Raw genomic sequence first — 18,394 nt, 5'->3', positions numbered from 1 at the left:
TGAAAAATAAGAGAGGGGGGTATCATATTTAAGGGGGGGGGGGGGGACCTGACCCAGGTTGATTACTTGTAATGATTGGTCACCAATGTGCACTAGAACCTGGATGAATTTAGGGAAGTTTTTTATCAAGTCACACAATAAAGTTTGCATCAAGACATTCATAGATAAGGATTGATTTGGAGCAGGTCAAGGGTTGATTTACACCAGCTTTGGATGGGTCAGAATTGGAGAGTAGCCAAAGTGCAAGTTGATCGGGCACATAGTTTGAAAGTCAGACTAAGACACATTGAGGGTACATGTAATTATCAATAGAAGTGGTTCCTTAGTACATTGCCAGTCACTATGCTACACACTCTTTGACTAGTTTTACTCCATTAGATCATGTGAGACCTAGATTTTATATGTAAGATAGGGGTATGATAGTTTTCTTCATTGATTTCCGTATAAGCATAGAAAGGGGGGTCATATTCCCTAATATGAGTCGTATATAGGGGTTTTATCAAAGTTGTCCGCTTGTAGGTGGCGTCTTGTTTTGTATATAGAGTGAATCCCCCGAGATTTGATCATTTCCTTGATAGTAACCTTGGGCTTCCAATAGTCGTTTAGGAATCCACCGCCACGTTTTCTTACATTTCTTGAAACGAGTGGGACGTTTCTTACAAGGCTTCTATTTTTTAGCATCAACCATGGTCGCTAAAGAAGATTTAGGGACCCAGTTGTATGTTTTCTTGATTATATTAGGATGAGTCTTGTTAGAAGCTATATGCATTGCTTGTAGCATATTAAGGGTACGGGCATTTCATCCCCCTCAGGTGTTACCCAGGTCGTCCCCCTATTTCCCAAGTGTCTATGGTTGCTGCTAGGTGGACCCAATCCACATTGTCCGACTCAGTCATCCAAGGTAGTACGTCCATATAAGGAGAATCTTCCCCAACATCAGTGTCCGTTTTACACGTGTAACCATACGGCAATGGGGCCGAGAGAACTGTGGTGTCGAATCTATGATCAATTATAAATCTGTTTCCTAGAGGATGTGCTCGACCAGTTACAAGATCTACTCGAATGACAGAATCTTGGAACTGCAAGTAGACATGGTTTTTAGACCAATCATGCACCATTATTGCTTCCCTCATGAAAGGATGTCCTAAGATCATCTCTGATGCCATAGTGTGTTTGGAGAAATCCATAACAATGAAGGTAATCCTTATTTTATGTCCAAAGACCTTGATCTTGAGATCTTCTAGCATCCCAAATAGGTTTAACAATAGACCCATTGGCCATCTTCACTACTATGGTTGTGGTCGCAAGGTGAGGTCTTCTCATAGTTTCCCATCAATTTTTAGTCACAATGCTAACCCGCGCGCCACCATCAAGGATTCCCTTCAAAGTTAATCCCTTAGTAGTGATTGGTATGGTCGCATTGGATTCATCACCCTCAAAATATTGTCCCAACTTGTTAACAGGTATTTCTATAACAAGGTTCTCATCTAGGTTGGGTTGTGGATCTAAGTGTTCCTCCTCTATTGGCATCTCCCCAGCTCCATCCATCTGTGCAAATTGTGATAGCCCAAACTTTAGTTCTCCATTGAGGAAGGCTTGAAGAGCTGAGACCAGCTCAGGGTCTTTATATAGTTTGGACATGATGGTGGTTAACTTCTAAAGAGATGAAATCCATCAATTTGGCAATTTTTAATGGCACCTTTTGGGCTTCAGTCCCTTGACGTGGGGAAGATGGGATCTCCAGTTCTTCGATAGGATCAGGTAGTCCCTCTGTAAACATTCTTTCCATCAAGAAGTGAGTACACTCACTTTCCCATGACTTTAAGTCACTTTCTTCTTGGATGACACTAGGTAAGTTCCTATCTTCTTCTTGGATCCCGGCCATTGTGGCTCTTGAAGATCTTTCTTGTTGGTTTCTATCTTGGTGGTTATTTTGGTCTCCATGGTTTCACCTGAATCAAAATCCTCTTCAACGTCGTTCATATATACGGGGTCGTCAGCAGTCTCTATGTTGGTCTTCGAACTGGGGTCTGACTTCGCTGCTTTTTGCAATCTCTTCCTTCATGTTTTCTTCTTTTTTTGAGATTGGGCAATTGATGCGTGTCTCTTTCCTCAAGAATATAATTTTGTTTTTGGAGCATTGATCGTGTGAGTACGTTTTACTGGTACACAGGTGTACTTTGTGATGGCTCCTCGGTAACTTCAATCAAGTTTAATGGCGTGATCTTTGGTGCATTTGGATTATTTGGACATTGGGAAAATTTGACTAAAGGAATAGAGTCTAAAAGAGATAAGTAGATCAAAGAGGTAGAGGAGCTCCATAAAAGATTGAAGCCAACTAGCTTAAAGCAAGCTTTAGTCACTTGAATTGTACCTATAGATTCTCATTGCTAAATGTTGAGCCGCTCCATTTTGATCAAGAGCTCAAGGATCAAAAAATAAATTAAAAACCATGGAAGTATGTAAGATTTGCATTTGAATCCCTCTCAGTAGCTCAAAAAATAGAAGTAGTAGAGACATAAAGCTAGTGGATCCTATGAAAGATCTATGCCTCTACCGGCTTGAAGATGATGTGATGTACTTGCCCATGGACACGGTTAGAATGAAAATCAATAGAATGAGAGGATTGGGAAATGGAGCTTGCCATGCCTACACGAGGTGAGTATGAATTCCCAAACGACACAACCAAGATGTTCACAAAGGAATTCAAAGATGGAAAGTCACAGTGGAAAATGGAGTGGTTATGGTGCTTCCTTGAATTTCACAAGGTCTATTATGAGTCCACACAAGGCATACTATCCAAATTCTTGCTACCATAATTGGGAAGACTTAAGGGCTCTAAGGAGGAAATTCCCATTAGTAGAGAACTTTCCCCAATTCCCCTCTTTTTGCCACCCAACAAAATGCTCATAGAGGAGTGGTTTTTAGAAACAGCAAAGGATCTAATACGGATGTATAGTGTTGCACCTAAACTTTTGATGTGGAAAATGATGAAATTCTGATGTGTGCTAACACAAATAATTGAAGAAGGTAGAGAACTAGCACTCATGCATCCACCAATTATTGACAAGATAATGGCAAGAGAGCATAGGATGGCCTTTGAGTCAAATGACTTATTTTTTGAAGAGCGCATGCAATGTGCACGAATTCTTCACCCATGCTCAGTTCTTTCCCAGTGGACTACGTCTTAGCCATAAAAGAAATGTTGTATATGGGATTCTTCCAATATTTTGAAATCTGTTTAGCACAGATTTCAAGACAATACACTACCTTAAATCTCTAAGGAAAACCCTACATTAGAGACCACTCTACCCTGAATGGAAAAAAGATGATGAAAAATAGTGCAAACAAAGACTATTGAGGTTACAATAGGTGGGAAAGGTGGCTATGGCTGCAAGAAAGAGAAAGCCTATGGGTTTAGTCAATGACTAGATCCTAGGGCAAAAAAGGGAGCCAAGAATTGTATGCTTCAGGTGGTTTTTTTGGCCTAGATTCTTGTATTTTATGCTATTTGAGTAGAATTATCAAAGCTTATCAAAGTGCAAGTTTTGAAGCATTTTTATGTGCCATTTGATGCACTCTTTGACCTTATCTTTACATCTCATCAAACGGAGCTATGGTCATCAAGCTATGGTTAGCGAGATTTTGGTTAGATGGCATTAATGTGACAAGAGTCCAAGTTTTAGCCAAATATATATATTTGAAGTGCAAAACATGCTCTAAGATCTGTATTTACATATCAAAGTTCAAACATAGAAGATATGATCATTTGAAGTAACCCGGCCCGCTTTGAAATGCATGTATCATAGTTTTCTCTCACCTTGATAGGGTTTTAGATAGTAGTACTTGTTGAGAAATTTGAGGGATGCTTTATTGTTTGACAATTGAATCTATATGCATGAAGATATTCTCTGTTGAAGTTGGTAGTCAACAAGGACAATCGGAAAATCTCAAGTTTTTTCAGTCTTTGGGAGCTTGATACGAGTGATTGAGAGCCTCAAAAAGTGGGGTAGATGTTGAACCTTAAAGCACAAAAGTTAGGTTTGAGAAAGACAGTCTTTATATCTCAATGATTGAAGCTTTGAGTAGAGGATTGTAATTAGTTAAATTTTGCCAAAAACATCAAAAAATTGGAGGCCTTGTTTTGAAGGGGGTGCACACGGATGGTTGGTGGAGTTCCACATGCAAAGCGACACTAATGGGAGTTGCAAGTGTGGATAGCCAAGCTCCAAAAGGAAAGGAAGAACCAACCTTTGACAAGTTTTTAAGGGGTTTTTTTGGAGGAGGAGGAGGAGGAGGAGGAGAGGAGAATTCAAGGAGAGGGGGCGTTGAACACATATAATTTTCATTGAGGGGGGGTTTTGGGGAAGATGTGTGTGTGAGAGAGAGAGAGAGAGAGAGAGAGAGAGAGGTTTTTTGATGGTTTCTTGGATCAAGAGGAGCAAGAAAGAGCTCCAAGCTGAGGAAAAAATGAGCAAGTTTTTTTTTTAAAAGAGATTCATCATTGTAAGCTATTGTATTGTCTTAAGTTTTCTCTCTATCTATATCTTCTTTTTTGTGAAAATTCATTGGTGTGTGTGCATGTGTATGTGTGTGTAACCCGTTGTGTGGTCTATTGTGTACAAACAAGAGAGAAATTGTGAGACAGTGAGAGAATTTGTATAGTTGCTCGGTGATGTTGAGCTTCTTAATTGTGACTGATTGTGCATAGTTTGAGAGAAATTGTGCAATTTGGTCTATATTTGCAAGTAAAAGTACTCATTGAATGGCGAAGCTTGAAGCTTTCTCCCTACGAATCCATTCACAAATATGTAGACAAGTTTTGGGACCTACAACTCAAAGCAGTGCTGTCTTCAAAAACATGGATTTTGGAGAGAAAAAGCAACAATTTTGTGCGGGCTGAACTGAAGAAATGGCGGAGTATGTCAAGTCCCAAAGGCCACGCACCATATCGGCGGTTATACACCATACTATGGTGGCTTCTCAAATGAATTTCCAAATGGGGGCTAAAAGAAATTCAAAGCCCACGAAAAACAAGGGTGCCAATGAGCCTAAGGGGAAGGACAATGTCCAAAAGTCGCCTAAGGGCAACTCCAACAAAGCTAAAGAGAAGGGAGTTTACAAAGTCAAAAATAAACTCTCTCCTGAAGAGCTTGAGCGTTATCGCAAGGATAACCGTTGTTTCAAGTGCGGCGATCAAGGGCATGCGTACCGCGCTTGTCCCCAAAAGAACATCCACCATGAACATCCTAGAGCTACCTTGGTTGAGATCCAAGAGGAGGAAATTCACCACAAAGGATCTCCTCTATGCCATGCTTGGGGAAAGGTAAGAGAACATAATGCTTTTATTCTCTTTGACCCTGGTTCTACTCACAATTTTATATCCATAGAGTTGGCCACCAAGCTAGGCATACAAGCCTACGAGATGGGAGATGTCCTACCCACAGACGATGCTTCCAAGGGGCAAGAAGCTTCATTCACTCCCTTAATCGGGAAATTGAGGCTCCATGTCCGAAGCTATGTGGACAAAGAGGACTTCTTTATCTCTCCTCTCAAGCATGAGGATGTAATCCTAGGGGCACCATGGTTTGATCGCATGGCTGCCAATGTTAAATTCCCTGAAAGGAGAATCTCCTTTAAGTTCAGGGAAAAAGATATGTACATAGATGCTAAGGAAAGGGGTAACACCATACCCATTGTACATACACAAGCTTTTAACAAGTCAATAAAGAGCTCTATTTCCATGTACATGATTTTTGTTAAAGATTCTCAAAATGAACCTAACGTTCCACGAGTAGAAGACCTATTTGATAAGCTACAAGGATCAACCTACTTCAGTAGGATTGACCTAAAAAGTGGCTATCATTAAATAAGGATAGTTGATCAAGACATTGTAAAGACCGCATTTCACACTACGTTTGGTCTTTACGAATACATTGTCATGCCTTTTGGCTTGACCAATGCACCAACCACATTCAATCTCTTGATGGAGAAGCTATTCAGGCCTGACTGAACCTTTACTGGAGTGTTCTTTGATGATATCATCATCTACTCTAATTTATTAGACAAACACAAGCAACACCTCCAGGTAATATTTCAAGTTTTAAGAGAGAACAAACTTTATGTTAATCAAAAGAAAAGTGAATTTTTCTTGCAAGAGATTCAATATTTAGGTCACATTATCTCTGAAGATGGCATTCGAATGGATCCATCAAAGTTAGAGGTAATAAAAGGATGGCCTAAACCAAGGAATCTTCATGAACTAAGAATCTTTATAGGTATGTGTGCATACTATAGACGCTTCATAGAGAACAATGCTTTCGAAAAGCTTAAGAAAAGCTTATCTCTCAACCTGTGCTTACATTACCGGATCTCTCAAAGCCAGTTGAGGTCCAATGTGATGCTTGTGGTGATTGCCTTGGAGCTGTTTTGCTCCAAGAAGGGCATGCCATAGGCTATGAAAGTCGAAGGCTCAACCCTGTTGAGCAAGCTTTAGGCATATATGAAAAGGAGTTCCTCGCAGTTCTACATGCCTTAGACTCATGGAAGCACTATTTATTGGGGACTCCTTTCATTCTACGAACGATCACCAAAGTCTTAAGTACTTCATGCCGCAGACCAAGCTCTCCGACAAACAAATGAGGTGGGCAAATTTTCTTTCGCAATTTCATTTTCATATTGCTCACATTGCTAGCAAGCATAATCAAGTAGCCGATGCATCTCAAGACGGCCGAGAGTGAATGCAATTTCCATAGCAACTCACAAGGATCTATCTTCTATGATAGATGAGTATGTTATTGATCCTGATTTTAGAGATGTGATTTCAACCCTTGCACTAGGGAAGAAAGAGGAACCATTTACTCTACAATATGGTTATCTCTATGGCAATAGACTATGCGTTACTAAATCACTCCGTGAGAAAGTAATGTATGAATCTCATGCTCCTCCTTATGCGGGGCATAGAGGGATTCAATCTACCTTGAAGCGGATTGAAACATATTTCTATTGGCCTACCATGAAAGCAAACATACAAGATTATGTTTCTAAATGTGTGGTATGCCAAAAGATGAATTTTGACAGAGGGAAGCAACCTGGTTTGCTTCAACCTTTGCCAATCCCTAATTCACCATGGGAGAGCATATCCATGGATTTTATCTTTGGATTGCCTAAGTCTATCCATAGGAATACGGGAATATGGATGATAGTGGACAGGTTTAGTAAACAAGCTCATTTTATACCTGTCAAAAAGACTATCAAAGCCCATCAAATGGCAACGCTCTTCATTTCACAAATCTTCAAATACCATGGCTTGCCAATGTCTATAGTGTCGGATAGAGATCCTAGAATGACCAATAATTTTTGGAAGGGTCTCTTTGATAATTTAGGAACAAGGCTAAATTTATCTTCGGCCTACCACCCGCAAATGGATGGCCAAAGTGAAATAGCTAACCTAACAATTCTCGATCTACTAAAAGCCTATGTAACGGAAGTAGATCAAAGATCCCAATGGGAGAAGTACATTAGTGGAGTATGCCTACAATAACACTGTACATACTTCCATGGGAAAAGCACCTTTTGAGGTAATTGAGGGAAGATCAAAAAGTCCCCTGCTACTTAAGGTACTCGGGAAGATCTTCGTTGTAGATGAGTATAGGCGAGACCTACAAGAATCTTTCCAAAAGATTAAGGATGCTATCTCTATCTCACAGTAAAGGCAAAAGGCTGCTGCTGGCAAGCACAGAAGAGCCCAAGCCTTTAAAGAAAATGATTGGGTCTTACTCAAATTTCCCAAGGCTCGATTAAGGCACACGACAGGCAAGGATCCAATGGGACAACAAAAGTACTATGCTAAGTTAGCAAAAAGGTACTATGGTCCCTTCCAGATTGTTAGGCCAATCAATGAGATGGCCTATCAACTCAAGTTGCCCAACCATTGGCTCATACACAATGCTTTCCATGTGAGCCTATTAAAGCCTTACAAAGGAGAGCCACCTCAAGAATCCACTATTGAAGACCCACCGGAGATCGAGGACCATGAAGAGGTGCTACAGCCCGAGTCCATTCTCCGACATGAAGACAAGGTACTAAGAGGCGGTAAGACTATCCGACAATATCTTATTAAGTTTAAGAATTATCCTTTTGAAGATGCTAGATGGATGCAAGGCATACAATTAAAGGATAATCTAAACCTTGTCAATGCTTACAATAGTAAGCAAATGTACAAATGTTAAAAATGAACAAAGTTTTTATCTTATAAGACTCTCTTTTTTCTTATTGTGCACAAAAATGAAGTAGTATGCATTCTTAGATCAAGTTTGTGGAGACGACGCCTGCCAAACACCAAGTAGAGCTTGTCACTCTACTATGGAAGATTGATAGGACTAATGTGCAGACATGCTTGTGGCAGCTTAGGCTCTCAAGCACCAAATGGACTAGTCATCCATTCTGGAACAATGTCGTAGGGTAACATAGGGATCCTCTACCCACTAAAAAAAGGACTAATGAATATGCTTTATCTTCTCTACCCAATAGTTGAGGACAACTATGATTTCAAGAGAGAGGTAATGTCATTTAATATGGGGAAGTGCCAGGGGAGAAAAGGCTAGAATATTGGTTAAGCTGTCAGACTGGCCACAGTAAGGATCCAAAGGAGGGAAAATAGGGATCCAAAGGGGGGGCCATCTACGAAAGAGCAATGTGCAACAATGGGCTTAAAAGACCCTAAGGTTCAGCCCATTAAGACTTCCAAAATGCTAAGGTTCCAAAATTCAAAGGTTGTGTCCAAAGGTCAAACATTAGGGAAATTGGATGCTTTGTGTGTGTCCCAAAAGTCTTCATGCATACATAGGAGGGGGCGAGCCCTAGTTGTAGGAGATGAGAGAGAAACTCTCTCACACACACACAAGCTCCCTTTACACAAAACCTAGAAGGAGACCTAGTCATGTCTCGTAGTGGAAATGAGACAACTTGTTCAATAAAAAAAATATTTCGGCCCTATAACTTCCATCATTCGGATTAAGGTTTCCTTAGCCAACATTTCCCCCCCCCCCAACATATGTGAGGGCACAGCCGCCCGCTAGTGGATTCCTCTTCCAAGTGAAGAAGTTTCTAGACGTTTTTAGTATGCAGGAATGGATAGTTACCTGAGTTATCAGGTCCACCCGTCCATGATTGACAACCTTAGTCAATCCCCACTTACCACTCCGCACTCACACATGTTGCTTTGTTATTTCATTACTATCACATTCTTGTCACAATTAAAACAATGATTTCTTTTAACTTTCATAACTGAATTTCATTAAGATAGCCCTTGAAAACAGTTTTGAAAACATTCTTTTAGTAAACAAACATCTTTAGACTTAAGACAAGGTACTGTCATTTTGGAGTATCTCTGACCAGTATTGGCTTGTCTCAAGACCACCTATACAGGGGTGAAAAAACGACATCCATTCCTTATTTATAAAAAACCGGGGTGGAAAAAGACATCACCCATAGTCTGGCCGCCCATACGCCAACCGGTTGCCCATAACTGGGCGGTTCCTCTAGGATAAACTCGATATCCTAAGTAATATCCAAACAAGCACAAACAAGCACGGGGTAAAGACTCCACACACACTGAGGAAACCGACTCATCCATGGCGGAATTTCCATCATTACTTATTACTTGGAGTAAAATATTCCAAGGAATCAGAGGTGTCTTGAGACAAGTTGTCTTAAGGATGATCAAACATTTCTTTCCTAAGTCAATCAATCGTAACCCAATCATTTCTTTCCTATTTACAATCATTGCTCGTTTGTTTCTTGGAAGTTACCTTCCATTTACGGCCAGTTAATCATTCATAACCCTTACGTATGCAATGTTAATTTAGAGATGAACTTTAATCTAATTAAAACTTAAGTGAACAAAATGGAAATCCACCTGTGAATTGGTCGGCCATGTGCTGCTACACTGGTGTCTGCAAACTCTCCTCCGTAGGCCTATGACTAGGCCCAGCATCATGGTCATGAGTGGCTTTATTTCTTTTGTTGATAGTATCCTCTTCATCGGTAAGAGGATTTCCTCTGGTTCTCTTTGGAGCCATATTGGCAGCCTTTATAAAAGGACTTAATCGATTAGAGAATTAAATGAATAATCTCTTTTCTTTCTTTTTACCCAAAAATAAGGATTTTTGGAATAAACAGGTATCCTTGTTAGTTATTAGATGAGATATTTCTCCTGTAACTTCCTTATACTATTAGTATTCTCCCATAATTATCATATAATTATGGGAGCTATTTTACTGGATTTCTCCTTAGTCTATATTCCAAGAATATCCTATTTTTGGCCTTAGTAAATTATGAGTTACCTATCTGCTAGTGGATTACTTACGCTAGATGGAATTTAATATGTTCTATCTTTTAGAATTTTTTGGTTAACTCATAAAATTGATTTATAACTTTTCCCTTCTATATTTATGATCTAATTTAGGTAAAATTAGCCGATAGTAATTTTTTATACTAATTATTTAGACTAAGGTAATTTTCCCAACCTTCAAGAGTGATTTCTGACCTCTGTTAATTATTGGGTCATTATATAAATTCATTTACTAATTTCCTTTCACCTGTTTATACACAAAACCGGTTACTTTTAATGAAAATAAGTATCTAAACTAATTATCTGAGGTTAAGATATTTATCACGGGTTCCTTAAGATGTATTTTACCCTTGATTATATCTCAAAGGTTTTTGGATTAATTTGCCATTTTTTTCCTTTTATTTTCTCTTAAAAATAGTGTTTCTATTGAGATGATTAGTTAGACTAATTATTTGAGGTTAAAATATTTATCACGTGTGCTTTAAGATGTGTTTTATCTCTAATAATTATCTTAAAGCTTTTTGAATTAGTTTGCTATTTTTTCTTTTTATTTTCTCATGAAAACAGTGTTTTTCTACTTAGATGATTAGTTAACCTAATTATCTGAGGTTAAGATAATTATCACGAGTTTTTGAAGATTATTTTTACCTCTGATAATTATCTCAAAGCATTTTGGATTAGTTTACTATTTTTTCCTTTTTACTTCCCTTGAAAACAGTGTTTTTCGGTTAAGATAATTGGTTAAACTAATTATTTGAAGTTAGGATAATTATAAAAGGTTTTATAAGATGTATTTTTTCTATGATAATTACCTCAAATCTTTTTGGATTACTTTGTTATTTTCTCCCTTGTATTTTCTCTTAAAAATAGTTTTTCTTTGATGAGATATTTAGTTAAAATAATTATCTGAGGTTAAGATAATTATCACGGGTTTATTAAGATGCATTTTACCTTTGATAATGATCTCAAAGCATGTTGGATTAGTTGCTATTTTTTACCTTTTATTTTTCTTTAAAAACAGTGTAATTCTGCTAAGATAATTCGTTAAACTAATTATTTGAGGTTAAGATAATTATCACGGGTTTAATAAGAATTTTTTTTCTCTGATAATTATCTCAAATCATTTTGGATTAGTTTGTTACTTTCCCCCTTTTATTTTCTCCTAAAAATAGTGTAATTTTATTGTGATAATTAGTTAACCTAATTATTTGAGGTTAAGATAACTATCATGAGTTTCATAAGATGTATTTTTCCTCTGATAATTATCTCAAAGCATTTTGGATTAGTTTGCTATTTTTCTCCTTTTATTTTCCTTTAAAACTGTGTAATTCTGCTGAGACAATTAGTTAAACTAATTATCTGAAATTAAGATAATTATTTTGGGTTTCATAAAATGTAATTTACCTTTGAGAATTATCTCAAAGCATTTGGATTAGTTTGCTATTTTCCCCCTTTTATTTCCCCCTAAAAACAATGTAATTCTATTGAGATAATTAGTTAAACTAATTATCTAGGTTAAGATACATATAACGAGTTTCATAAGATTGATTTTTCCTCTGATAATTATCCCAAAGCATTTTGGATTAGTTTGTTATTTTCCCCCTTTTATTTTTCTTTTAAAACAGTGTAATTTTATTGAGATAATTAGTTAAACTAAATATCTGAGATTAAGATAATTATCACGAGTTTCATAAGACGTGATTTACCTCTGGTAATTATCTCAAAGCATTTTGGATTAGTTTGATCATTTTTCCCTTTACTTTTCTCTTAAAATAATTAGTGTAATTCTGCTTAAATAATTATAAAAATTACTCAAAAAATTAAAAGATAATTTTTCTAGCATAATGATAGTCTAACACAGCTCTGATAATTATCTCATTTTAATTTAAATTTAGTTAGTATAATTATCATTAATTATGGTTAAAATGAGTAATTTCAACCCTAATATAATATAATAATTAATTAGCTTAGTGTCCCTAATCTTAATCTCAATAATCAACAGAGAATTTTAAATGAGGAGAGAATTTTAGGGTATACATACGTTTAATCTCTAATTAATTAATAAAAATGTAAATAGGTTAACATAGTTTTACTAATTAAAAAGGTTAGTGCTAATTACCGTTGATTAACCAACTAGAGCTTTGCTCTCTAGTGATTTCTGCGTAGAGGTCCCTCTAGATGAGAGAGAATGTACCAAAGCTCCGAGTCTAATTTTTTGTGAAGGAAGGGGGTCTTTTTATAGCTTTCCAGGGTCCCTTGGCTGTTTCTGGCAGGTTCTGGCACCTCAAGCAAGGCCCCAGCTTTCAACTAGCACCACCTGCTGCTAAGTTTGTCCCGGGCAGGTTCCACACAGCCCCCCCAGCTTCCAGAATCGATTGCTGCTAATTTCTCTTATTTTTAATGATGAAAATTGGAAATAACTGCAATTTCTAGAACCTTAGGATAAAAAAGTCTTTAGCAATAATAATTACTGAAACCATCCAATTTTACTTAACTAATTAAATTCCGAGTGTAACCTTTCAGAGCCCGTAACTTTTCCAGATTTTATCACATTCTGATTCTGAAAAATTTTAACCATAGTAAAGCTCTGGTTACGGTTCCAAAAATACCAATATCAACCATAGTTGGATCATTCTACAATGTTTTCTCAATAACCAAGTTAAATTTAACAGGCTTTGTACAATTTCTAAGGTTTCAAAAACTGGAAACCTTACACAGATGCCCACAAGGTGAACTCAAATCCTAGAGAGAGGTAATGTCATAAAAACTAATATCTAATTCTCCTAAATGATTTTCTCATGTTAAACTGATCATTTAATATGGGGAAGTGCTAGGGGAGAAAAGGCTAGAATATTGGTTAAGCTGGCAGACCGACCCCAGTAAGGATCCAAAGGAGGGAAAATAGGGATCCAATGGGGGGGGGGGGGCATCTGCAAAAGAGCAATGTGCAACAATGGGCTTAAAAGACCCTAAGGTTCAACCCATTAAGACTTCCAAAATGTTAAGGTTCCAAAATTCAAAGGTTGTGTCCAAAGGTCAAACATTAGGGAAATTGGATGCTTTGTGTGTGTCCCAAAAGTCTTCATGCATCCCTACATAGGAGGGGGCGAGCCCTAGTTGTAGGAGATGAGAGAGAAACTCACACACACACACACACACACAAGCTCCCTTTACACAAAGGGAATGAGGGACACATGTGAGCTCCCTAGCCCAGATGCCCACAAGGTGAACTCAAATCCTATTGGATGACCTTGGAGGTGGACCAATGAGAATTAGGCTAGAGTACATCTACTTTAATCAATCTAAAAACACTTAATAAAAAAACCAATAAGAATTAAGCGCTCTAGAAGACTATTGGACAGTCTCCCAAGGGGTCCAATGAGCATTCAACATCCCAATGGCTTGTCTGATTCCTATTGGCCAGGAGGCAAAGGGGCCCAATGAGAGTTTAGTTGCATTTATTAATTACCTAAAGCTCTCACAACAGGGGAAAGGGGAACACATGTCAGAAGGCTATCACTGATGCTGCTTAATCAAATCCTATTGGATGACCTTGGAGGTGGACCAATGAGAATTAGGCTCTAGAGTACATCTACTTTAATCAATCTAAAAACACTTAATAAAAGAACGAATAAGAATTAAGCTCTCTAGAAGACTATTGGACAGTCTCCCAAGGGGTCCAATGAGCATTCAACATCCCAATGGCTTGTCTGATTCCTATTGGCCAGGAGGCAAAGGGGGCCAATGAGAGTTTAGTTGCATTTATTAATTACCTAAAGCTCTCACAACAGGGGAAAGGGGGACACATGTCAGAAGGCTATCACTGATGCTGCTTAATTTCCATTGGCTGAGGCTGGGGAGGTCCAATAGGATGTGAGCATGAGCAAATAGCAAGAGGGGTCGACCAAGAGAGAGAGGGGGGCTGATTTTTCAAAGGAATTATTGACTTACACACTCACACAATGTATGTGTGAAGTAAGAATACTCTCTCTCTCCTTCTCAAGCTTTAATAGAAAGCTTACCACTTGCTCCAAGCTTTCAGAAGAAAAAGGCTCAGGGAATCGGAGGCCCCAACACCTTTAATGATATGGTGCAGAAGGCATTGAAACTAGAGCAACAAGACTGAGAAGGACAAAGGGCATAAGAAGAAACGTTCCAGTGACAATGAATAGTCCACTGAAGAATCATAATCCAATACCAATTCCAGTTCATCTGAAAGTGAGTCAGATAACAAAGGCAAAGGTAAGAGAAAAGGATCATGGACTAGGAAACAAAACTGGAAGAAATGTCAAAACAAATTGTTGAAATTCCATCAGTAAAGAAGATGGAGATTTGGTGCTCAAAGTATAGGTCAAGAGGTTTGATGAGTGTTCACAGTGTACTTACTGTAAGTCCTATGGTCATCTATGGAACAATTGCAACATCAAAATCCATCATTTTAAGAAGGGGATGGATCTATCAATGATTGAACTAACAAATCTTGAAGCAATCAAGGCAGATGGGACCAGTGGTTCGAAAGATAATTAAGTCAGCACAAGAACTAGAGGTACTGGTACTAGCATGGGCATGTACCAAGGATGCATTGGTACGGACAGAGGTAGAGGAGATATTGCAAAGCAAAGCCTAAATTGCTATACGTGAGAGAAGTATGGACATTTTGCAGCCCAGCCCCTAAAAGCTCTAAAACCAAAAGCACCCAACCAGAAGGCACCAGAGCTAGTTCCAATTAGGGTAGTGACCAGAAGCAAGGGGGTGATTATTGAGGAGATCTTGGATGAGAATGAGGGAAGCAGACTATTAAAACCAGGAATTGGGAGCAGCAAAGGGTAGTCTGAAAGGCGAAGGGCAAGAAAAAGGTAGTGGATTAATGGTTGGAGCGGTGTGGGCTTGCAACAAAAATCATTGAGACTCTAGCTAAGAAATTTCCAGAACAGCCAGAGTGGTCTAAAGCTCACACAACTCATAAGCTATTGCCCCAGTCTTCAAAAGGGCGGCAATACCAGAGTAAGAAAATAGCATTTGGACCAAATGAGTCCATGATCGCTATGCAGTAAAAGGTCTAGTAAATGAAGTATGACGAGTCAAATCAGACTTGACCGAGGCTGGAGTCACTAGTATGATGAAGGACCAATCAAGGGATCCATCTTAGATTCAACTAGCAACCAGGCAAGAGAAACTAGTTGAATGGAACTGTGAAGATAGTCATGAAGAGAAATCTTCTAGTTCAGACTATAGCTTTGGTAATGAGAAAGATGAAATCTATGTGAAGGTCTGTGAACGCATTCAAAAGTTGACAGTAGAGCTAGATGCCATCATACGCATGCTACTAGAGGCTGCAAATTTCATCAGATAGAAGAGAAAATCTAAGGCTGAAGCCAAAGCAGTAGACCTAGTAGTCATTTAAAATGAGTGAGGTTCTGGTAATCCAGGTGGACTATAAGCTAAGAAAGCAATGGGAACCATTGTCAGGGTCATACTGGATGGGGGAGCTGGTGTTAATATTCTAGGAGAACATCTAAGGAAAAAACTGGGGATCACGAACTTAAAACCAGCACCATTCAAGATTAGGATGGCTGACCACATGGTGGTCCAGGCCACTGGGCTAGTTGAAAACATGCAGATCAGGGTGGGCAAGGAAAAGTTCAAGACCAACTTCTTGGTACTGGATGTTCAAGGAGCATATGGGATGCTCTTAGGTCGACCATGGCTTAAGAGACTGTTGGTGTAATACACGACTATGCCAGTCAAACACTGGCAATTCAAGGAGCCAACATGAGGATTTAGATAAAATTGACAACACCAGAAGCTGGAAGAAGGCTTTGAGACACCTGAAAAGTTCTGCAAGAAGTATGGAACAATGAAGATAGAAAGGATGCTTCCCTCAATGAACATCTTTTCACTCACAGAGATAGAGCTCAGTGATGTGCTAATGGACAAGGAGCAGGTAGAGAAATAAAGGAAACAATACCCAAACCAGTTCATGGAACTAAACTTTGGGAAGAGGTCAGTTCAGTTGGATGGTCGGTCACCATGACAGGCAACACCGGACAAAATGAATTTCAAACCAGTAGGGGATAACAGTCAAGCAAATTCTGATGAAGGTAACCTAAAAATTGAAGAGGCACATATTTAGAATGGTTCACTAGAATTAGGTAATCCCTTCAATGATTATGCAATTGGTATACGAACTGAGAAAGAATCTAAATACATGGCTAAACTAAAGGGAGGAGGCTTGAACTGGTTACTCCTAGATGATCAAGAAGTTAAAGAGTTCAATCTTGGCTTAGAAGAAAATCATTGGATGATTAAAATCAATAAGCATTTGAAGCCAGATATAAAAGACAAAGTGAAGGCATTGTTCCAGAAATACAAAAGGTGTATTTTCTTGGGAACATACTGATGTGAAAGGAGTGAATCCAGAAGTGTACCACCAACATAGGATACCATTGAAGCCAGATGCCAGACTAGTTAGATTAGAGAGGTACAGGATGAACCTCAATTATGCAAAGAAAGACAAGGAGGAGATAGCTAATCTTCTCAAGGCAGGGCTCATTACAGAAGTAGATGATTGCTTTCCATAGTGCTAGTCCCTAAAAAGAATGGAAAACTGAGGGTCTGTGTGGACTATAAGAAGCTAAATCCAAAGACAATTAAGGATCCTTTTCCCTTTCCCTTTACAAATATGATGTTAGATGAGATTGCAGGCCACAAAATGTACAATTTTATGGATGGATACAGTGGCTACAATCAACTCAAGATTGTACGTGAGGATCAGGCCAAAACTACATCCATCACTGAATGGGGAGCATTTATGTTTCTAGTTATGCCATTTGGCTTGTGTAATGCTCCAACAACCTTTCAAAGATGCATGATGGAAATTTTCAGTGAGTCTTTTCATAAGTTTTTGGCCATATTTGTGGATGACTTTACTATTTTCTCCATGAAAAAAATGCATTTATTATTTTTGGAGATGGTCTTTGAAAGGTGCAGAGAAAAGAGGATCATTCTAAATCCCTTCAAATTAGTATTAATGGTATGGAAGGGATAGCTTCTAGGAAATATTGTTTCTAGAAACAGGATTGAGATGGCTAATGACAAAGTCAAGTGTGTAGATTAGGCTAGAGACCAAGGACAATATTTGAGCTAAGCTCTTTTCTAGGATATATCAATTTTTATCGATGGTTCATTCATATGTTCGCAACAAAAGCCTACCATTCAAATATGAATTGACTCAAAAAGGAAAGAAATTCATTTGGACCCCAGAATGTGAGCAAAGCTTTTAGTGCTTAAAGGATGCGATCAGGAGGAGGCCAATCCTTTGCCAACCGAAGTGGGATGTGATTTTCCATGTACACCTTGATGCGTTTGGAATGGCGATGGGGGCTATACTGGCTCAAATTGATGGAAAGACAGACTACCCAGTCTACTTTTCCAATCACAAATTTTGCCTCATTGGACAAAGTTACTCGACCACTGAGAGAGAAGCATTGGGAATGGTATTCAGTGCTACAAAATTCAAGCATTATCTAATGGGAAAGTTGTTTCATTTCTATGTGGACCATGAGGCACTTCTCTTTCTAATCAACAAAGTGATCATTCAAGGAAGACTTATTTCTGATGGAGTTTGAATTTGAAATCTTCCACAAATCGAGCAAAACACATTGTGGTGCTAATTTTCTTTCTAGATACACAGAAGGTCATTTTAAAGCATCACTAAAAGATGACCCAGTAGATACTGCACTTTTCCAGAATACATCTGATGATGGACCAGATCCAGAGTGGCAAGATGTCTACGATTTCCTTCAGATGGGGGGATTTCCAAAAGACTGGTTCAAAAACAAGAAAAGGACACTAATCATAACGAGTCTAAAGTTTACCATCATTGGGGGAGCCTTGTACAAATTACGCATCGATGGTATACTTCGAAGGTGTGTGTCTATGAAAGGACGAATGCAAGTTATTACTGAAGCTCACAATGGAGATGTAGACGGACACTTCTCAATTCACATTACACATAAGAAGATCCTCCACGCAGGTCTT

Source organism: Adiantum capillus-veneris, chromosome 27 (assembly GCF_014529385.1).
Source record: "Adiantum capillus-veneris isolate H3 chromosome 27, ASM1452938v2, whole genome shotgun sequence".
In the NCBI taxonomy this organism is placed as follows: Eukaryota; Viridiplantae; Streptophyta; class Polypodiopsida; order Polypodiales; family Pteridaceae; genus Adiantum; species Adiantum capillus-veneris.
The sequence above is the reverse complement of the archived record's forward strand: the minus strand, read 5'-3'. Positions refer to the sequence as shown.